Here is a 24471-nt window from a genome sequence, read left to right on the forward strand (position 1 = left end):
ATTACAGATAGGCCTTATTATAGTCAAATAAATATTATAGTTCATATAAATATTGAATATTATAAATGAATATTTTGTAATTAGTTGGAAGTTTAGACCGTTCAAATTAAAAACTTAAAATTTTTTTTTAAGAATATGTTGATGTAATCGAAATTTAGTTTAAAACTAATTATAATAATTTCGCACGCCAAAACACTTTAATAGAATAAGTTGAAATATATCTGGTTATTATTATCAAAATAAAAATATAATAAATATTTCAATCAGTAAGAGAAGAGCTTGTGTTCAAATATATTTTATTCCCTGTTAAATAGTAGAGAATGCGTCACAATAATATTTATGTCTTTAAACAAAATGCACTTAAAATGCTGGTTTCAATTTTTTTTTTAGGGTAACATTCTAGACCTAAACCATGATTATTTTTGTATTTTGCTAATAGGGTTGATTATTGTATAAATTAGATAATTGTTAAAACTATAAATAATTTATACAATTTTAAAGTCTAAGGGTTAAACCACACCGTGATAATTTAATTTTTAATTTATTGTATATTTATTCTTTTATAAGAATTATTATTTGGATAGTATTTTGCACAGATGTGACGTATGCGATTTGCAGCGGAAATGTGCTAAATGCTTATAGGCAACTATTTTAGTTCATATAGTTAGAGCACAATTGTAATAAATAGAATAGGAGAATATAACCTTGTACAGTTTCATTGAAAAATAAAAATTAAAAAAAAAAAAATAATAATAAAAAATAATAAATTTTTCATCACGAACTTTTTAAGAAACTGAAAGGAAGTTTTTTTTTTCACTATATTAAACAGATTGTTCTTATTTACATTTACATTAAGACTGCATAATGCAACGGGACATAGTCCCAACTTGTCCCTTTTTACACATTCACACCCGCTTTTACTCCAACATGAAGAGCTCAATGGGTAAATGGAAATCTTAGTATTTCAAACTATTGTGACTAATACTTAATCCATAAATTAACAAGATATGCTAACAACGTGTTGTAAAGAAGATGAAAAACGTCTCGTCCATTTATGAATTATGCTCAATTCCCTTCATAACAGCAACTCTGCATGTTATCAATATCAAGTGAGAAAATAACACCCAATATGTAAAACGATGGAGACGAGTCCGACTTCTCTACTTGTGGGTCATTTAAAGGAAATACACTTGCCAAGTTTTCTACTACAGCTCAGTCTAAGATGACAATGCCTATTGCACTCCAAAATTGGCTTTTCCAGACTTACTTTAATTTTTTTTTCTAAAATTACTTATGAATATTTATTTTATGACAAAAAAGATTTGGCGCCAACAATCAAATATAGGTTATATTGTGTGTAACCTAAAATCTTGACTGAAAATACTACGCTGATATGGAAGAACAATCGAAGTTCTCATCGAAAAGTTTCTAGCTACGAAATTCTACAAAACCTTTTTCAGCGTAAATGTTCATTTCTTACGTAATCTAAATGGTGCTAGCAATGAAGATTGCAATGAATCTCTTTGCCCTTAACGAAGATTCTTATGCAATAAATATGTCAATTTGGCTATTAAAACTAAGTCTTTTTTTCTTATCTATGTAACATTTTAAGAAATATCAGTAAGATCTTTTTAGAGAGAACTTTTCAATTGATGAAATCAATTTTTTTTTACATAACAGCATATAAATATGGTAGCTATCCTCTAATTCCTAGTTGCACAAACCTTCCAATCCCTGACTTCTTATGCAGATGTTTCTTCAAAGATGCGGTATATAATTAAATATATTAATATTTTTAGGAAACAAAAAATATTAACTGTTTTTTTTTCTTTCAGCATTCCTTGGCATTGATAAAAAGTGGCCACTTGGACATTGACCAGAAGAAGAGACAGTCCTTAAAGTCCCGGACGATACCCCGTTGATCGGGACGCTACCCCTGGAGGGGGTGAGAGGGGCGGAGGGGAGGAGCGCAGACTGCGCAGGAACCCAGCTCAGTGAGTCGTGCCATCCTTGCGTATACACGTCCTCTCTCTGCATCTCTGGATACTCTCTTGTCTTGTCTCTTATCTAAGGTCAGTATCTGGATTCTAATAGTCGATATAGCACTTTGACATAGCTGTCATTACATAACCTATACCTACCACGGTTAGTACAATATATATATCACTTATCAATTCACTGTCAGGTATTTTTTATCATTTTGTAAAGATACTAACCAAATAAATAAATATCCATAAGATACGTTGATTTATAATTTAATTAAAATTCCCTAACCTCACCAGTCTAATTACTGCGCATTTAGCGTTGTGAAGGCCGTGCACAGATAAAATATAAAAAAAAACTTACGATCACCTACCACTCTATTTCAATTACGATTTTTAAAGCCAATTTGTAATAATTTAACTACTACGTATGTTTTATATCTTTCGTCATAGTAAAAAATTGACTGAAACTGTATTTAAACCTTGTTAGGAGATAAATTTGCAATTCATGTGGCCATGATCGGTGGTGGGGGAAGGGTGGGAATAGGGATTTCTCGTTTTGGCCATCTCGAAGCACGTGGGTCACATTTTTCTTTTAATTTATATGGATTTTATCATATCAATTCTAATATTTATGGCCATTTCTTGTCCCAACGCTTGTTTTGATAATTATAGTCTTGTAAGTATTTCTTTGTCGATAATGGAAATTTTTTTCTATGTTTTCAATTTCATTTTAGTTAAATAACACATTAAATATGGAAAAATTGCATATTTTAACAATAACATTTATTTATTATTTTTCACATTTTAGTATAAGGTTATATACTCTTGTAATCTCTTATCAGATCTTATTCTTATACCATAAATATTATTAGTTAAGTCAAAAAACCTTATCAAATAGTATAAATGTGTGTTATCAGTTGTAAATTCTTCAATTATTTTCTTACAGAGTTGCCAACCTAAGCCACTGTCATTATTGTGTATTATTTAGATATAATATTATAGCCTAGTTAAAGTAACTATAGGTTAATTTTTATTGCTGATTTTACTAAAATAAAGATATTACAATTTTACTTCTCATATTATTAGTTTACTTATTTAATGCTGCTGTTCCCAATTTACTCTTATTTTTATTACCAACTTCTTAATGTCATGCTATATCAGTGATATTTACTATATCAGTGATTCCCAGCCCATAGAAATCTGCAAACCACTGCAGAAATTGAACCATGGCACGCCGGAAATTGAACCATGTGTTGCCCCACCCCCACCCTTGACTTGGGGTAAAGCAGGTTCCCCCTCGAAAATATTTGAAAATTAGGTTATATAAAAGTACATTTTGAGTTATTTTCATTGTGCTTTTGCCTGTTAAAACCTTTTAGCTGACTCAAAAACATCTAGGAAGCTGATAAATAAAAAAGTTATAGTAATAAATCTTTAAAAAATATATGTTGAGATCCTACTGCGGCCCATCCCAAGGCTCTCGTGCCCTGGCCATGGTCCGACCACCAGTTGGGAACTACTCATTTATATGTAATTTTTATTTTATTAGCTGTCATCAAATGTTATCTACATATTGATGATTTTAATAGCACCTCCTGTGCCGTAACTCCATATCTTCGACGTAATTCTTTTTCTGTCTTTCTGTAATTCTCTTATCGAACAGCCCGAGGAGTTGTCTTTGATATTAGCACCGTCTTACGTCTTTCATATTTATTTAATTATTCCTCTTTGCAGCAATTTAGTCATATAGACTGCTACTTGACGGTTAATAATGAACTTAAGATACATTTGAATTTACATTTTGTAAATTCTTAACAATTTTATTGTTTGTTGCGTTTTTCGATTGAAATATATATTTTTTTTAAACTGTTTTATGTAAACTTTTGAATTATGAAAGCCTAAGTACACCCAAAACGACTACCAGGATTTTTGTTTTTTAGAAAACATAGCATACTTCAACTTTATTCTGTTAAATGATAGTCTTTGATTCTTGAAAGAATAAAAATATTTTGGGTCACGGTGTTAAGCATGTTTTAAAGGGTTATTCCTGATTATTAATTACCCGTCTGAAGAAAATGATTTTTTACTAAAATGATTTAAATGGTACGAATTTTCTTTGGATTAAAGTCTTAGCTCTGTTTAAAGTACTAATTTAAATGACAGAGATTTTAAATCTCCCCTAAGGACTCTTAAAGCACTCCGTAGATCTTTGGAATTGAAGGATGACATAATCTTGCTAGACAGGACCAAAGATCCTTGAGACTGTCTGGGTTCCGCCGATTGCGGATCCTGGCAAGACCTTGCGGTGCCGTGGTATCTTATGACCTGGCAAGTCATGGAGACTACCATCATGTCGAATCTTGGAATACCAACACCAACCCTTTGATAATAGTTGAGAAATATCTTTAATCTATTGTCTTTATATTGTGGAAGAAGAAACTGAAGAGAATCATTTCTTTTGACTGAATTTAGAGCATAAAGAACTTTTGAATCTTCCGCTTCATCTGGGACGTCGTAATGGTGATAATAACTAGGGTAGGATGCCTCTATTATTTGCGAAACCCGCAAAGTTGAGAAATGTGAGATTTGAGTACATGCTTCAAACTGCAAAAATTGTGGTAAAACATTATCCGAACAGCTTATTGTGCCCCAAATTTCTTATAAACGCTATTGAAAGAGGTCAGTTTATCTTAAAATATTTAGGAAAAGAGTTCGCCAGACTCCTGGTAATATGACAAATTCGCCCTAAACCGTTAAGAAATTTTTCAATAACATTGTAGTTTCCATTGGTTGGGAAGTTAGAACGCTTGTAATGATAGTAAAAGTGAACTACTAATTCTCATCAAATGTTTCATTCTTCTTTAGTCCCATTGACATATTGTGATGTTTCTTTTGAGTAAGGTTATTCCTAGTTATCGCTTCGCTCGCCATTTATGTGTTGAATATCAATGAATGAGGCATTCGGTCGTAAAACATGGTAATTGAAATGTTTTTGGAAATGAATACTGTGGCATTACTGGCTTTTTAAAGGCCGATATCGTAATTTTTTTTCTTATGTTGTTTAATAATAACTTGTTAAATAATGCTGATATTAAGATATGGTGAGTGCTTCCTGGTTGGAGGTAAAGTATTATAATGAACTAACAACTCAACACTATACTTTTACTTGGAAGAACATTTTAGATACTCCTTTCTATATAGCACCTTGTTTAAATGTTCTAAACCTTTCAATTGTGGGAGTTTTCTCAAGTTTAGCATTCGATTTTCCGGTCTAAAATAATATTGAATTCAACTTATCTCAGATTCATATGGCTGTATCATATCATCTTCATCCATTCATGTTTTTGAATTCATTTATCTAGATGTGATGTCAAAAACTTGATATTTTCATGTAATTTAATCAAGATTATAATCTCTGTGCCCATCGTCCCGTTTCTCTTTGGCAGTATTGTTTATAAATGATTAAATTTTTGTATTAAGGCATTTGGTATTATTTAATTAACAGTATGGGGATTGTATTAAATGTGGATAAATATAGATTACGAAATCCAGTACGATTAGAAATAAAACTTATAGCCATCGTTGAATTGAATGCCTTGCATATCTATTTAATAATTATTTAGTCAATCGGATTTTTTTTTTTTAAATATTTTTCTTTGTTATTTATGTTGTTTGCTACTACGCCTGATTCTCGTTTGAACCACGTTCGGTATCTTATCAGGTCATAGCCTCATTTCTTTAAAAAAAATTATAAGTGGTTTTTTTTTTAGAAATTGTATGATTGTTTACTGGTTTGAACCATTTGAACCATGAGCCTCTTGCCATAACTTAATGCCAATATTATCATTTTAAGAATTCATATTTCCTGAAAATTCATTCAAAAATTTACGAGATTTTCCTTATATAAAACTAAAAATTCCAATATACATTAAATGTCAGATAGCATGTTATCTCTTCATATCCTAATGCTACTTACTTTGTATTTCAAGAAATAAATCCATTATGTTTATATTATTTTTGAAAATTGTAAAATTGTAGTCTTCTCCTAAAACAGTCGAAATTCGTTTAATAAAAGGTTCCTTATAACATGTATTCCAGTAGAACGCAGGTTTTCATCTAATTCTAATTTATTAGTCCAGTGTCACTTAAGTCAACTTCATATTTTCATTTTATCTGATTTCATTTTGCTTTTGAGGTTATGTCAGAACGTCAACTTACATATCATTGTTTTCCCACTCTCAAATGATATGTGAGTTTCTTTCCTCAGTATATCTCAGTGCAGTTTCGCCACTATTTTCATTTTACTATTTAGATACCTTTTGACCGCCATCGAACTATCTTCCTCCAATCTACTTCATACGGTCAACTATCTTCTTCCAATATGGGTGGTTTTCATTCTTTATGCTAGAACCTAAGCAGTTTTTGAATCCTTAGAATCTTACAATTTTTAAAATAATTTAGTTACTTCTCTTTATTAAAAATGACGTAATTGTTTTCTGTACAGTACATTTTTTTTGTTCTGTTTTTTTACAGTAATTTATTCACTAAATAAAATGTTAAGTGGAGGTGTGAAAAACAATATTAGTCGAGGAGCTGCTGGCCGGGGGTACAAGAACTGGGAGGGACCGCTGCACTGAAGTCAAAATAGTTCTCATAGTATTAATGGTTTTATTTGGCATAAAAAAAATAATTTTGAATTAAAGCATTATACGACTAGGATGTTGAATAAAAAGACACTGAGTGTGTTAGTTACAATGGGATTTTATTTCATCGGGATGGTTGAATATTGTAGGAAAAGTATAAAGCCGTTTGCTAATGAGGCGCTTGGCTTTTGTTATCGAGCAAGTAATAAACTCGACCAAAGAGATAATCCATTTTAAAATTGCCTCTTTCCTAGTTTTATGCCACGTGCAGTTCCATTATCTAGGTCAGTCTGCTTATTATAACAATAGTTAGTTTCAGCTGTTTTCCCTTCTCTTATTAATTCCTACATATTAGTTTCCCTTAATAAATATTATGTATATTTATTAAGTCATTTTTCTTTGTAAATTAACGTTTTCTTTTATGAAACAATTACAATATTGACTAATGACGGTGGTAGGATTCATCTTCAAGCAATTACCTGATATTTACTTACCTGTGTTATAGTCTAATGACATACAGTTGGCCTGGTTAATAAATTAAAGAAAAAGTATAAGTACAAGATAGAAATAAAAGGTAACATAAAAAAGTAACTATGAAGGGATAGAAAAAAAGAAAAATCTTAGTGTACAAAATATTAGCTAAAATATTAGTAGCTACAAAAACCAAAAAAAAAATTGTAAATTAAAAATATACAAAGACAATACAATAAAACTATTTAAAATATAACTAACTAAAATGCAATCCATTAGTATTAGTTTTGATAGAAATTTAGTTACATGAAAAATGAAAATTAACTAACATATTTCATAAGAGAAAAAAAATGGAAAACAACTGGATTGGAAGAATCACAAGTAAATTGAAACATTTTGAAAAATAATTTTTTTAAATTCATAAGTAACTAACCATTAGTTTAATAATTCAGCATTTTCCTATTATCTGATTTTAGATATAAGTGTCCTTTAAATAAAACTCTAAAATTTGGGATAAAATCTAATTTCATCGGTCAAGATAGATTGTTGATAGAAAACCGTTATTTTTCCAGTATAGTTATTATTGTTAAAGTAACTTCTTGACATAAAAGTAATTAAAGAAATAACAGTTATATATAACGTTTAGTATTAACAAGTATTCTAAATTCGATAACAGTTGTAATGAACTAGTTATTACCGTATGTGAAGGAATTCTCTTTAAAGGTTCTTTAAACTGCCACCCATCTGATATTTAAATGTCTTGATTAAATGGAATATGATTTTAACATTTAACCTATACTACTGCTATATACATTTATTATTTTCCAGTTAATTGCTAATTAATGGTTTGTGTTTTTTATATATTAGTTGAATTAGGATTCTCTGTTAACTATTAGTTATACTCCCATTGACTTATATTTTAGAGGCACTCGACACTCCAAAACTAAATAATGTTATGTTTCCTAAAATAAATATTGAGTATTTTATGTGGTATGTAATAAGATTTTTAATTGTAGTGAAATGAAAATTTCATAGTGAACTAATATTTATTTTAAAAACTAAATAAAAATAACGAGATGATGTTTTATGTTATTGAAAAGTGCTGACTATGCATTTTGGTTTATAAACAATATTTCAGGTTACTACTGGAAGGACTGCAATAATGTTTATATTTTAAAAATATAAAGGGCTCTTTATAAATTGTTTATATTGCTCTTTTAAAATAATTTTTGAATTATATTGCCTCTGGTTTTGAATTATATTGGATCTTAGATTCAAAAAACAACTTGTTTTTTTATCATTTCTTTTATTAACGGCAGTTATTTATATAAAGTTTGTTTGATCTTTTTTTTATTTATTTACATATGAATAGATTTAGTGCGTAATGTCCTTTTGTTTTGTAACATACATTATGAAAAAAGTAAAAACAATAAAATTGTTAATTCCTAGTTGTATATGTTTATTAAAATGTGTAATCCTTTATTTAGTGGGAATTTTTTTTTATTGTAAAAATCATCTAAATTTTTGAAGAATTGCAGAAAAAAAAAAGTAGTGTAGTTATCACTACCAATTAAAAGTTATATATCATTTACTGCAATAGGATTTCTGTCCAAAAGTAATAATAAAACCGCCACTTTGCCTTTAGTAATCACAGTAGTTTTAAGTGGTTTTGTTTTTGAAAATCAATGGGAGAACAAAAAATTTGATTAATTCTAAATTTCTGTCTGGATAATATAATTTTATACCCTCGGTAGAAAACCGAAGTAGATTATCAAATATTTCTTATAACGTAGCGTTTGAATTACGGTTATGGACTTTAAGTAACAACTAATTTCCAATTACGATACAAATCAATTAACTTAAATCATTTTGTTTATTTAGTTCGTAACGTTGGTTATTCATTTAGGTCTTTTTGACATGCGAATAGAATAGAAAACATGGTTGCAATGCAACAAAATCTAAGCTAACATAATTAGTAGATACACCATTTTAGCTCTGGACCGAGAATACATAGATATTCTAAACGCTTTCTTGAACTTTTAATGATAAAAACATTTTTAAATAATAAAATAGAAATTTATTTAAGATGTGTTATTTTACTTAATGTTGGGTTAAAATCCTATTGTGTTTTTTTTATTTCATACTCTAAGTAATTATTTCTACCATGAACTATCATAATATTTTATTTGTTTTGTAATCTAAATTAGGAGATCATCATTGATTATTACCAGTTTATATGAAGATATAAATATTGACATTATTTCTTAGTGCATAGTTTTTTGAAATATGAAATAGATTTTAAAAATATAATTTGAAATTTTATCTTGCAGGTAATTTGTTGAAGTTAGGAACATCTTTTATAAGCTAATAATAATAAAAGGGTATCCCATTGTTTTAGCTGAAGCAATCTCGATTAAGATGAGTGGATATGTTGGGAAATAGTAAAATTTGGAGAAATCCTGATTAGAAAAAAATTTCCTCATTATTCAAATTGGTGCCAAAAGTTAGGTCTGTTGTTTTACAATGTATTTATAATACGGTGTGTTCTATCAACTATTGGGTGAGGTCCTAGACAAGTGATCTCTCGGCGCGGAAGGACTCCCGATTGCGACTCCGATCGGGCAGCAGCTCCTACCTGTAGAAGAGGATGCAAAAGAAGTGAAAACTACACTCGACATAAGAAGTATTCGGGAGAGCGGTAGTGACGGATAAAGTGTGAAGTGGTCCTAGGGCGGGGAGGCTGAGTGTGGCCGTGGGGCCCGCTCAGGGGGCGGCTGCTGCGTCATCGTCTCCTGTCATCCCTTATCTATGTCTGTGTCTTAGTACTACTCTGTCTTTGTCTTAGTACTTCTGTGTCTATGTCTTAGTAGTGTTATGTCTGTCTTAGTACTACTCTGTCTTTGTCTTAGTACTTCTGTGTCTATGTCTTAGTAGTGTTATGTCTGTCTTAGTCTATGTCTTAGTAGTGTTATGTCTGTCTTAGTACTGTTGTATCTATGTCTTAGTAGTGTTATGTCTGTTTTAATTCTGTTGTGTCTGTTTTCTTACTGGCATCTCTGTGTCTTAGTACTGCTATGTCTGTCTTAGTACTGCTGTGTCCGTGTCTTCGTACTGGCATGTCTGTGGCTTAGTACTGCTATGTTTGTCTTAGTACTGCTATGTCTGTCTTAGTACTGATATGTCTGTCTTAGTACTGCTGTGTCTTTGTCTAAGTACTGGGGTGTCTGTGTCTTAGTAGTGGCGTGTTCTTTGTGGTACTGGTAATTCCACTTTACTTGTGACAGTCCCTTCGCTCGAGTCACTTGTAACTTAGTAGAATAATCGTCCAGTGATAGAATATAACTGAAACATTTTACATAGTTATAGCTGTAGTTATAAGTTGAGGCCTCGAGAACATGAGTGTGAACTATTCCTCATCGTTATGAAAATTAAGTTGGAAGTGTCAAAACATTATATATCGCGTTATCTTTTGGCTAGATAATGTATTTTATTAATTTCGAAACTGTTCCAAAGATCTTCAATTTAAAAAAAAGTCCTATATTCTTTTATATCTAGTTAGCAATGCAAAAGTGAGTCTTCACTTCATTGTCACTGTTAGCTGATATGTAATGCGATATAAGCGCTGTCTGAAATGTAAGGATTCACTTACAAAACTGGTCTAAAGTAGTTTGACAATTACAATTTTTAAAGAGCTCAATTTTTTTTCGCAGACCAAAAAAAAAAATGGTTTTAATAATATAAAAATAAATTTGTCAAAATAACTGGTGGAGAATATTATAAAACAGTGGATTTTTTTCCGTACTAGCATTTTCTTTTTTTGTTGATGTGCTTGTTGAATTGTAAAATATACAAAATAATTATAATAAATAAAAAAATACTCTACTGATCAAAATTTTAAGACTACCAGTTCTATGGTGTTAGATTAGGGCTAAGAGGATACTCTCATCTACATATTTCTTATGCAATCTATGTATATATATATATATATTTTTGTTCTATTTATATTTCTTGTTTTTATACACATTAGGTGACAAAATGTTAAAACAAAAATTCTCCATTGTTTTTAACAGTTTTTTTTATAAATTCTGTATTTTATTATTATTATTTTTTCGAGGAAGTATTAATTTCATTCTACTTTGGAGGTCTACATTGCAACGATAATTTCTTTTATTTTATAAAGTCATTTGGTACTAAAAACTTTAAAATGCCTTCATTATGATAATACTGTTATTATGGGAACTTTTTCAGTTCATAATTTTATATTTAAAACCATTAGGTCCATTTTCATTTAAAATTAAATTAGGTTCTATATTTTCACCTTATCCCTAATATATTGATATAGCAATTATAAATAATATTAGACAAACAGGTTTCTTTACAGTACACCGCACATCAATTTAGATTGCGAAAAATTATTTGAGCCATTTGCAATATGGTTAGCCCTACATTATTATTATGATTATTTTGCATTATTTGGTTAGTACATTTTAATAAACTAAATAGTTGCTCTATGGGAAATATCTTGCGTCTAAAATAATTTTTCATTATTTCACCCTACACTAACAGGTCCCCAAGCTTTCTTTGGGATTAAAAAGCAACAGGTTTTTTATACACTAATTTTTCCACAGGTTCAGAATTATCTTAGGTTATAACAGTGTTAACCACCTTGAATCTGGAAAATTTGAAAAAACTGGCTTGTGGATATAGCTTTGTTTCTCTAAGTCCTCTACTGTATGAATGTCTAACTTAATTTTACGTCAACACTTGTATAATTTCCAAGTTTCTTCACACCGTCTTTTGAATGTTACGTGCAAAACAGTCGTGTATTAAAGAAAATACATTTAATGTATTATTAATTATTCATTGTAGCTGTCCTTAGTGGAACGTTTATTCAGTTTGTGTTACGGTTTACAGTCCAAAGATCGTTTTTGGCGTTTATATATATATATATATATATGATACTGATAGCAGTATTTCAACCGAAACTATGATAGCTCGAGTTATCATTACTTTCTACTTTCCAAATGACATTATTATATAAATATTTTGAAGAATAAATAAATACTGCTAAAAAGATCCTAGAGCTATTCTTGGTCTGACATTTTTGCAGTTTATTGTTGGTATATTGTCTGTTAGTACCGTCTCATGTAAGCTATATAAACTGTCATTTATCTAAATTCATCTGAATTTATTCTTTAGCTCTAAATATGTAAATTATTATTTATTCAGTGAACCAATTTTCCCCAGATTTGACTTGAATTATTTATATTTTATTCAGCTTACAATTAATCATGTATTTTATGATTGAAGAGGAGACTTTAAAGGTGGTGTTGAGTACCCTGGGTGGTTTAGCTATTTGCTTCAAATATCAACTGCGTAGTTTCCCTCTTTGGCCTTAATCTCGAGCGGCTCTCTCGCCACTTGCTTCCGCTATAAAAACACACCAAACATCTTATTCAAGATATAATATATATTCCATGTTCGTCGTAATTCTTTAAACTCAGAACTCATATATAACTGCGCAAAATATAGTAAAGTCTCGTCTATTTATAGGTTGAAACTTTTTATAACTGTGAAATATATATATATATGGATGTTACATTATAGGAAGTAGTCTAATTCAATTCAATAATAAATAGTACTGCTTCGCATTTGCGATAATAAAATAAAAGTTAAACTCTGTTTGTCTGTAAAGTTAAGTTTTAGAGACTTGCTTTACTAAGTTACTTACTTCTAGTATTTTATTATTTTTCTTATGAACTCTGAAAACTAGTACATTTTGCATCTTATTTTATATTCTTGTTCCTCTGCAACCTATTAGGTATTGTTGGTAAAGATGCCCTATTTATTCACTAACTCATTCAATGTGGTAATATGGTCATCTCTTTAGCTCAAACGCCAGGTTTTCTCCTCAACCCCAAGAATGTTCTGGTACTAGTTTGTAGTATAACATATATAGTTATAGATATAACAGAAAATACATTCTCTGCTACCTAAGGACTTCAATTAGGTTCTGCAAGTTAAATGTCCTGTTTTCTCCTCCACTGAGGAGAAAAAACCTTATTTGATATAAAAGATGGGAAGTTCGATTCTGGAGTGAACCAATGCCCAACGATTTGAATCTAGCAGTGAATCAATTCTTCGATCGATTTTTTTATCTTATCCTTCGTTTATTTTATTTTTTTTTTAACTTTGTATTGAAAACTTCTAAAAATTCTCAGCACCTATTTTCTCGGCAAAAAAAGTGTTTTATTGCAAAAACATTTTTATTTTAAACAAAACAAAAGATAAATTAATGTTAAAAGAGGTTATTTTTCAATCGCTCAAAAGTAAAATAAAAAGTGTTATGATAAATAAAATTTTAAAAAATCCTTTTCTTACAATATTTATTTTATTCTCCTTAGTTCATTCAATATTTAATCCTTTTCTTACTTTTATTCTATACAATATTTAATCCTTTTCTTACTTTTAGTCCATACAATATTTAATCCTTTTTTTACTTTTAGTCCATACAATATTTAATCCTTTTCTTACTTTTAGTCTATACAATATTTAATCCTTTTCTTGAAAGTACATATAAATGCCATAGATATTTATTTATTTGTTTCCGTTTGCACTTAGTTTTGTAATAAATTAATCAAAATAATTACTTTTTGTTTGCTGAATTGACCAGCTGAGTAACAAGAAGGAGATTTTATTAAAACAAAATACCCCCTACGGGGTCTTCTTCGACCCTAATTGTATCATTAGTTTTAGTGTGAATTGCTTAACAGTACGACTATTTCGACACCTTGATTCGATTCCTACACTTGCTCATCTCCAGTGTGAACTTTTTTTTAACGTGGTTAATTTTTTTTAAAGCAAAACAAAACAATATTTATATAATACGTTACCTAGACACTCACCAACATATTTTAAATGACTTGGTCTAGATTGATTAAACTCTTCATCTTTTAGTTGATTCATTAAATTTTATATGAATGAACTAGAAGCCACTCGATCTAGCTAAATATATGATACTAGCTATTCCTAAGCCTTTGGTTCACTTGTGCTATAATATTATTGATTGTTAACACTTAATTATCGTTTAGTAATCTCAACAGTACTGGCTACCCTTGTAAAGTTTTAACTTATCTGGAACTAAGATACCATGGCGAAAAGGCGTGCTGAAATTAAGTTGAAATATCTTCAACGCTTTCCCTTCTGATGAAACATCCACGTATCCATTACCGTTAAAGTCCCCCTCTTATTATAATAACTGTTTTAATTATTTATTGTATATGTGAAGATTTATATTTAATATTTAATAGGCCTAAGTGAATGTATCAGTTGGAATTTCAAATAAGCCATGCATAAATGGATAAAGAAAAAACATTGAAGTTAATTCAATAAGAAGTTATTGTTTTTCATGATAAGTTGTTTGAGTATGGTAGGAAAAAAAATGTATTTAATTATTGAAATTTATAACTGTATAAAAAAAAAAAATACAATGAGTGAATGTGAGAAATGTTTCATAGCACATGATAATCTTGGGAAGGAATCATCCAATCAATGGGTGCTACTTCAATCATTGCTTTAATTTGTGGCCATCTTCTTTTCAGACGCCTTGGAGGATTATCAGGGATAGTTAAGGATGAGAGATTAAGAACGAATGAGTTTGGGTGTGTTAGGATTTTGGAATGAAAAGAGGTATGTCTATTACGGGCCAAATCTGCGAAGAATGCGATGTTGAGGTCTTTATGAATGAGTTTATTTGTGACGTATTAAGGAGCACCAAGGATTTTGGGTTGTAAGGATTGGATAAGCAAGGATTTCGATGTTATTCCAAAGCTCAATTCCGTATTTCCAAATTGGTCTGATTAACGTAGTGTACGAGTATTTTTTTTTTTAGCAAACGGGAAGTTCAGAGAGTTTCTTAAGAGACTGTGATCGGAATTTACTAAAATTTAAAAACGAAAATAAAATGGGTGGCAAAGGTTTTTTGGAAACATTTTTTTTGAGAACAAGTTTGCTGATTGAGATCATCTATTCAATAGTTAGGTGGTGGAAAAGTTGATAGATTATATAAGGTTTTTGGTTGTTAAAGATTGGAATAGATTGGCAGCATGATATTAGATAAGCAGATCTCTGAAAACACCTAATATGGATCAAGTGGAGCAATTCACTTATCATATAAAACAATATTTTTAGGTAGGTTGTTAAAAGTATTAAACCGTTAAGTATGTCAAAGTTAGAAAGTAACAAAAATAGGTAACGTGGTATGGACTATTGTTCTTTTGAAATTCCTACTATAAGTGTTTAGTGTACTTCATGGGAAGTAAGTAGCAATATATTGAAGTACGACTACATCGGATACTTCCTACTAAATATAGTTAAGAATATCTGACAAGTTCCACGTCGGATAATGTAAAATCACCTTAACCCCCCTCCTTTATTAAATCTTGTAATCTGCTCTGTAAAATCGTGTTATGGAGGACAATTGTTCTACCTCTCCTAAAATACTGAAGATAACTTGGCACTTCGTGACTTTTCAGGTGTTAAGTTTCAACAAGTATGCGTGATGTGCGATCATGCACCCAAGGCTACTTATAAAGTTCATTTACGCCAGTGTGTTTTCTACAAATTCCCGCAAGGAAAATATAGTACAGTACCGTGTAGAAATTTACTGAAAGTGTTTGATGGATTTTGAATTTCTGACAGAACATGTAGCACATCGGTGATTTCGAACTTGCTTGGCATGCCAAGCTCTGGGCGAATATCATTGATCGACGGCAGTTGTATCAAGATCATGTTAGACCAAAATCCTTTTTTGACATCATCAGAGATTGCGGAACGACTTGATTCAACAGAACAAAAATGTAAAGTCGGAGAGGAACTGTCAGCAATTAGATTATTTAAGAACAGCACTCAAAGAAAATAGTTCAATAGGGATGAGATAACACTGCTTCATGGTAATCCAGGCCTCATACTGCTTTGGAGACTAGTTAGTCAGAAACTCGCAGACCTAGGCTGAGATATTGTGTTCCATCCACCATGCTCCCCAGACACACTGCACTCCAATTATTTTTGTATGTATATATCATTTCCCATATGTGTAAAGGTGAAATAATAATTGGTTTTATTGTGCCTAATTTCACTATTTTGGAAACCTATCTGAAATCTGGAATTATGTTATTTAGTACCACTAGTTTTACCTATTAATTATAAGAATATGCGACGAACCTATTTACCCACACATTTTATAGTGGTAATAGCAAAAAGCCCAACTGTTCACACAAGACTGAAAAGACAGGAAAATGGTCGTCGATTCCGACTATTACAGCACTTACTAGAAAAACTGTCTAAACTTCCTATTCATTCCAAAAGACTTATCTACATGGGCTATAAGGCCTATCTAGACATACGGAATTGAGCTTTTGGGCTCTACTAAACCTACGAATTCCTCTCGTATCCAATCCTTACACTCCAAAATCCTTAGTAAAATCCTCAATGCTCCTTACTTTGTCTCAAATAAAATCATCCATAAAGACCTTAATGTTCCATATATAACTGATCTAGCTCGAACCAGATATCAATACTTTCAATATAAACTCCTTAAACAACAAAATCCTCTATATAAAAATAATAAAAATAGTTATTACTATTTGAGTTTTTTTTATCGCACCCGGACCATATGCCATTTATCAAAACCCTTTAGTTGCTTCTCAAAACTAACCTTGCTTCTTCTTCTATTCCTGACAATCCTCCTAGCCACTTGAAAATACGAAGGCCTCGAGACCTTGTAGTTCAGAAATATGATTAGAGTACTACCAATGGGTAGTTTCTCTACTCACCTATATCACCCCATTTTGATCTTACCTCAAATTTACTTAACGTGTTTTTATGTAAATACAGGTGTAAATAGCAATAAATAAAATATATTATGATTCTAAAAGTTAAGCTGATTCATTTTATGGACGGAATAATAAAAATTTCTTTCCAATGGTGAGTTAAAATTTAGTTATATTGAAACTTCAAATAGTAAAACAATAGGTTATGATGTAAATAACAGAATAGAAAATCATTGCTAAGGTTGCAATGTGCGCCCATTGTTCAAACAGGAAAATGCATTTCCATGTAAACTGTTTCCTGTCAAAGTGATATAACGAACTATGGACATTAACGAAGATGGAGGACGCTGTAGTGAGAATGGATCTCCTTTATGGGTTCACAATGTTACACCCTTCTGGTTTTCAAAATATTTTAACTTTCTAGTTACTTTTGTTTTTGTTTTTTAGTACAAAAGCGATCTGCTATAAACCGACTGACTATGTGGGAATGCTCTTCATTAGCTTCCGCTTTTTGAGAAGGGTTGAGGGGCGGATGAGAATATGCGCCGGAAACGAAGAGAAAAACGCGAAGGTATTGCAGGTCAAGTATCCAATGACCCGATCGTTAAGCAAAATGTCTATCGCGATGGTCGATCAACATTTGGAAATGGGAACATTTTTATGTTTCTAATTAATGTTTAAGTCTTGTGCCATTCGTAGAAACCTATCTATTTTAAATTTGATGACATTCAGTTGCTAATTCTACAGCTACAGGATTTAAAGGATATTGAACAATGAGTTACTGAAGTTATAAGCTTTGCATTCTTCACAACCATACTTGTTCAATTTGGAAGGGTCTGCAGCAATAAGGAGCTGGATTCATTTTTACAGTATTATCTGTAAATAATAATAAAAAAAAAAAATAAAGCTCTTTCTCTGATGCAAAAAGTGAGTAGCTTCTCCGTTTAGTTCAGACAGTTTCCATTTGATAAGAACACATCAACTTGACTCAATGCAACCAGGATGTAGTTCCTTGGTTTGAAATACTTCGAAACAGACGAGATGTTCTATTACAATATCTTCAATACTAAATAATTAGAGACTTCTTCAGCTAAAAAATCTGTGAACGTCAATATGTTAACTTCGATATCCGCGAGTTGCGGGTTAACCAAATCATTCCTTTAAAATACTGTATTTTACTGTCTAACAGTTTATATAACTTTTTTTTTTATTATTATTGATTAGACACTTTTTAAATATTTCGTTCTCTTTGTATTTGTTTACCTCTTAAATTTTAATTGTTATTTGAAGAGTTCTTGTAAGCTTCTTCCTCCACTCTGAGAAGCCGAAAGCGGTTCTCAGATGATGCAATGTGATCTCTTAATGTTTATTTATTTGTTTATCTAAATAAATAAAAAAAGAGTTATCTCAAAAACTGAATTTTGAAGAAAAAAAAAATTTATCAAAATTTTAAATTGTAGAAAACAATAGATAGATAAGAAATTAAAAATCTTTAGAGTTGTAAATTAATTTATATTATAAATCTCTCCGTGTTTTCATAAATTAAGGCTTAAACTTAATATTAGAGCATATTCTAGAACAAAAAAATTCTTCTTCTTCTATAACAATGTTGATTATAAACGTAACTAAAATATATAAATAACCAGAGAAAATAATAATTATTGTTTTTAAAGTTACTCTAGCTCCGAAATCTTGGTTTGGAATAGTTATATAGTATTTTTTTTTCGTTTACTTGATATTTTTCTGTTCATTTAGAATTAAATAGAGTTATTGGGAAGATCTGACATTTTAGGTTCGCTCTAACTTTCAAATAGTTTAGGTGTTATCATCTTCTCCTTCGATTACTATCACAAAACATTCGTTATTTCTAGTTTTGTCGTAAAGAAGAAGGGAATTTTCACCAAAAAAAAATTTCATTAAAAAGTAAATAAGAAGATTTATTAAGACGGCAAATGGGTGACTACCCTGAACTTTGTAAGGCACTCTACCTTAAACAATGAACTTCCAGTTACTGTATTATTTGGGGCTTGTTTTAAGGCGTTTAGCTTTCACTCCCCTATTCTGTGGAAAATAAACTATAATTTAATTTAACTAATTTCCTTTAAAAAATATTGAATGTACAATTAGTTGTTTTCAAATTAAAATATACAGAAAAACATAGCTATCCAAGAATATTTTAAGAAGAGCACAAAGAATATAATATCAAAACCAGATGAAAAGAAAAGTATAAGATTCTATACAGGTGTGAAAATGTCTCCATCTTCCCTTACATATTTACATATAAATCTTTCCTTAAATGTAGGCTCAATGAATTTATAATTGTAACGAATTAATACTGATATGGAAACAAAAAACTATGGCATCGTAGGCAATGATTTGGCAGCAGTTTTAGTGTTTGTTGAAAGGATCAGGAACCAGGTGAGCAGGTTGTTTTGTAGAAATGTGAAATGATAGGGTTACCCAAAAGGAAGTTGGGTAGCGCAAGTTGGGATATAAAAATTGTTTGAGGAGATGGCTAATTAATAGGGGGTTATGAAGGCTTGGGGAAATATGTTTTTATGGAACTTTCAGACCCAGGAAAAGGAAACTTAGTATAGATGTTCTTCATAAGAAAATATATGGATCCGATTTTTTATTAAGAGGTGTGTGAGATCCCTTGAGGAGATGGGCTCTCACACAGATAACCTCTGCTTACTGATACTCAAAACCAGGTTTAAACACTAAAAGTTTCATATTTGTGTCCAAGGAAAATACCGTATCTTACTTTTCTTTACAAAACTGAATTAACTGATCTCTATTTGATCTATAATGAGCTGAAATAAATCCCCAACAAGATAACATTCTACCTTTCTCAGGATGCGACCTGATTAAGGTAGAAATACCAAAACAACGTTGCTTCAGCAATTATAAACCTTAATTTATAGTCATCATTTCATTTATATTGATTATTATTTAAAGTTGAGTTGTACTCAAACCGAAACCGACTCACATTATATTTACGTAGTTAAGTAACTATGTTCATAGTATCGTGTAGGTTGTGTTTTACATGTTGTAGAAACTTTTTGAAATTCATACTTACTTCACTTTTCACTAGTACTTTAATCTACTATGAAAACAAATGTTCCAGTTAAAGTAACATGTTGGTTTTAGAATTTTCTACTGCTTGAAAATCCTATTTCGGCCATTTTCAAACTATGCTACTTATCCCGGCCTGCCTAGATATGATCCACTGTAATTGATGTTGTTTGTTATAGATCAGAAAATAAAGAAATCAACACCTTTGATAGAATAACATCCTAGTGAAGTCGTATAAGGTGTTATTTTATTTTAAAATATGAGTTTGTAACTTATTTTTCTAGGACATAGGGTTCCTTGAGTAGTAATGTATGTATTGTGGTTAGTATTGATCCACCTGGTTGCGGAACAATAGATGCTCCCGACGGTTATTACACATTCAAGAATAAATTAAATCAGAAACTGGGTATAATGTTAATTATTCCAGGGTTGACACGTGAAGCGCCAGACCAGTGAATAACGGTCTAAGTTATTCACTGGTCTTTGAACAATATACTGAATTATTTAATTTGTTAAAAATACTTGTTATAAATATTTAAATATTTATGATTATCTAAGGAAATGAAATTAGTATCTGATATAGTGCCACATTTTTTATTTTCAGGTCTTTAAAATTTTACGGAAACCATACCGTTGAATATCTTAACTATGGAAATATACCTTTTAAATAAGAGTTTAACTCATTCTTCTGTATAACAAGTTATGCATATCTGTGTTTCATACCTTCATAAATTCCTATCGTGAAGTGAAAACAAATAATAATAAAACTTATGAAATAATACAATCATAAATTAGAAAAATCTATTTTAAAATATTTGCTTTAAACGTTGAAGAGACTTTAAGATTATTTAATCGAGGAATATTTAAAAACCGCCTGAAACCCTTCACTCCAGCCCTCCTTACTTATCTGATTTTTCAAATTATAGCGAGTAGGTTGGTCGATGTACGACACGTCACGATCTCACAAAAGGAGATCATAGCACGAAAAGAAAGGCAGTCCTTCAAGGCCGTACCCGCCCCACTAAGACCCCCAGGAAGCAACGGTCCTATATCACTTTTGAAATATTTGCTTAAAACGGGAATAAGAGACTTTAAAGTCTTAAAAAATATCTTAAGATAATTTAATCGAGCAATATTTAAAATATAGTGCAATTATTTTAACTACGAAAAAGTAAACATTTGTAACAATAAGTTGACTTCATATTTTCGACGAACTGAATTAGCTAGTAGCTGAAGTTTTTTCAGATCGACTAATAAAGCCCCTGTTAAAATCAGGGAACAAATAAAATAAAACAATACGTGAGCAGAGGAGTTCAGGTCATTTAGTTCGTAGCTCTTTTAATTTTTTTAAACTATGAAACATGATTTAACTGTGCATTAATGCTTAAAATCTTTGAACATATAGGGTTAGAGAAAGAAATAAGTCGAATCTTCCAAAAGGCACTTCTGTTACAGTCCTACATATGCACAAAACTTTAAAAACCGTAAAACAAAATGTAGGTGGTGGGAGAAGGAAACGCTGAAAAACATCTCTTATCCTAACTTATTAGTTCTCCTATAAATCTCCTAAATACTTGCTTCATACTTCTGTTACTTGGAGCTAATTGGATCCAAACTGTACTGCTGAAGGTGCCCAGATGTGATTCAGAAAAAATCAAGAAGGGTATAGCTCACCAAAAATATGGATCAGTGACACCGACCTGACCCTACTATCTCAACCCTTTACCAAAATAAGATTTTTAGAGGGTTTTTCTGAGGAAACCATGTTTTTCCTCATAAAAATCTTATTTCTCTTCTGTAATTGAAGGTTTCTTTTACCATTTTCATAATCTACCATGAATTTACTATATTATAGCAACCAATTGGTAGGAAAATATTGCTATAAGTAAATAAGTAATGTAATTTGGAATGATTTGTAGTCCTGTAAACGTTTGGAACTTTGGTAATATTCCTATACCTCAGCTTAAAAGAACTGTTATTTCTCAGAAATACGAATAACTGTCTCAGAGAAAGATTTAACCTACATATACAATGAATAATAACTAACGTTTTGGTGAAATCGTGTTTTATAAGCTGTATCAACTTTTTAATTTTCACTTTCCAACATGAACCCAAGGCACACTTTATCAGGTTCCTTCACATTATTATTATATATAGAGCGATGCTTTGGTTTTTTTTTTGTGAAATAAAAACACTAAAACAACAAAAAAAGTCCTTTTTGCATATATATTGATTAATTGTGGTAGGAGTTATGTCTACAATAAACTTATAGCGTTGGTTCGAAATTCCCTCTTCTAAAGCTGGGGAAATGTGGCAATTGACTCAAGTTTTTATATTTTACCTCTCAGGTTCAGGATTGTTAACTAATTTTTAAAAACAAAGTAGTTGCAATTTAAATATACTCATATATGTAACTGTACAAATATGTTGCTGTCAATATCTGGAATTATATTTGTGTCAACGGGTAAGGCGTATACCGTGGATTGCGTCAAAAATAAAAAAATACAACCGTTTTAATTGATGGGTTTCCTGCCCCTAGTTGGGTTTGTTTATGTGCCATAACCTGGCCCGTTGGCGCTAGTCGTTGGAGGTTGACGCATTAGGTTCGTTGGGCCGTAAAGGAACACGATCAATCAAGGGATCGTAAAGGCGGTCGTAAAGCAGTGTAGGAGGGTGTAGTAGTGAGCGTGAACTTGTGTAGTTATTGGGCGGGCCCTCCCAGCGGCGGGTAAACACGAGATAAAGCTAAAGGAGTTCTTTGTCAGGGATCAGCTGATAGTGCTCCACAAAATAAATATAACTTCCGTTACGATCTAGATCATAAAGGCTCTAAGGCGCTTTTCTTTTCCTTTAGTTTTTTTTTTTATTAAAATGTCTACGAAACAAGTCATTCTACACAATAAATATTACTTTTAAAGGAAATAATGATGATTCAGTCATTTTATTTTATTTTTATTAGATTTACAAACTGTTCAGCCTATATCGGGTGTATTCATTGTGCTGTGTCAAATGTAAAATGTTATAAGTATAGGCTTGTGAACAACCTTATTTAAAGTCATGTTAAATGCATAAGAGCTCCTAGCAAAATTTCTGAGCAACTTATGACCTTTCCTTCCAAAACTTAATTTTATTGTTTACTTCTAAGTTTTGATTAAATTAATTGTACTAAATTACTTCGATCAAAACTTAGAAATTAATATAATATTTTAGTCATGCCTAAACCTAAACTGAGTGCAAAGCGAAAGTTAGGCTACTGTCTTGTTAATCTTCTAACTTGTGAGCAAGAGAATCAGGATGGCTTTATTAGTTTTAAAAATATCCAAAACAATACTTACACAATCAAAATACAAACTACGAGCAAGTAACTTAACACAACAAACAAAACGGTAACGAGCTCAGCTGGTCTGTTGTGTGACATCATTCTCCATTTAACAGACCTAGTAATAGACTCTCAACCATTTTATATGTTATATCGTTTTTATATGGTAAAAGAAGGAAATATCTCTCTATTTAGCACGCTAAACTAAAGATAAAATTAGATTTTAGAACAAAAAATAAAAGTAGATTTTAAAATAGCTCTTCTCTTAAATTTCGGTATGTGTAATAATTTTTTTTGTTAAATCTTTATTGAAATTTACAACGCGACATAATAATACATGCAGTAAATTTGATGTAAGACTGTAATGGAGTGATACAGGCGTGTAGAAAAACTACCCACTGGTGGTACTCAAATAACGTTTTTACATTAGAAGGTCTCGTGTCCATCTTCTTTTCAGGGGCCTCGGAGGATTGTCAGGTTAGAAACTAGTGGGTTTGAGTGGTTTTGAGTTTATAATGGAGGGATATCTGGTTCGTGCTAGATCGATTACATAAGGAACATAAGGTCTTTTATTCTGATTCTATTTGTGACAAAGTAAGGAGCATTGAGGATTTTCGAAGGATTTTGGATTGTAAGGATTAGATACGAGAGGAATTCGAAGGTTCAGATAGGCCTAATTATAGTTGTGTAGATCTCGTATTTTGTAATGAATTGGAAGTTTAGACCTTTTGTCTATTAAGCGCTGTAATAGTCGGAATCGACGTGCAGTTTCCTCTCTTTTCAGTCTTGTGTGAGGATTCCAAGTTAGTCATTTGTCCAGATGTAGTCCAAGGTAGCGGATCTGTTCTACAGGGGTAACGGCAACATTATTAAAGTATACAGTAGGGCAGGTTTACGATAAAGAGTAAAGGTGGTTTTGTGAAATTTGTTGAGATTTATTTTATCCTTCAATTTTACTACTACACTATTCTTCGAGGGTTGTGATATAGGTTCTTTTACAGATTATTGACCAAATATCGTTTAGAAACTACTCAAATATTTTTATTCTAAAAATTATAATACTTTGAAAAATAAATTAAGCATAGTAATTTTGTAAAAAATCTTTTTTTTTCTTTTTCTTTCATTTTTGTATGAGTAATATGAATAAA

The 24471-nt window shown here is 30.8% G+C and overlaps 1 long non-coding RNA gene across 1 annotated transcript in view; it reads left to right on the plus strand.

The window, feature by feature from the left end:
- The first annotated feature begins 1988 nt into the window (after positions 1-1988).
- Positions 1989-24471, plus strand: part of LOC136796261 (uncharacterized) — an 84119-nt gene continuing 61636 nt past the window's right edge. The window contains exon 1 of the long non-coding RNA XR_010843946.1: positions 1989-2072. This is a non-coding gene — a long non-coding RNA (uncharacterized lncRNA). The remainder of the gene's footprint in view (positions 2073-24471) is intronic.

Source organism: Halyomorpha halys, unplaced genomic scaffold (genome assembly GCF_000696795.3).
Source record: "Halyomorpha halys isolate HHAL.00 unplaced genomic scaffold, Hhal_1.1 Scaffold106.1, whole genome shotgun sequence".
In the NCBI taxonomy this organism is placed as follows: domain Eukaryota; kingdom Metazoa; phylum Arthropoda; class Insecta; order Hemiptera; family Pentatomidae; genus Halyomorpha; species Halyomorpha halys.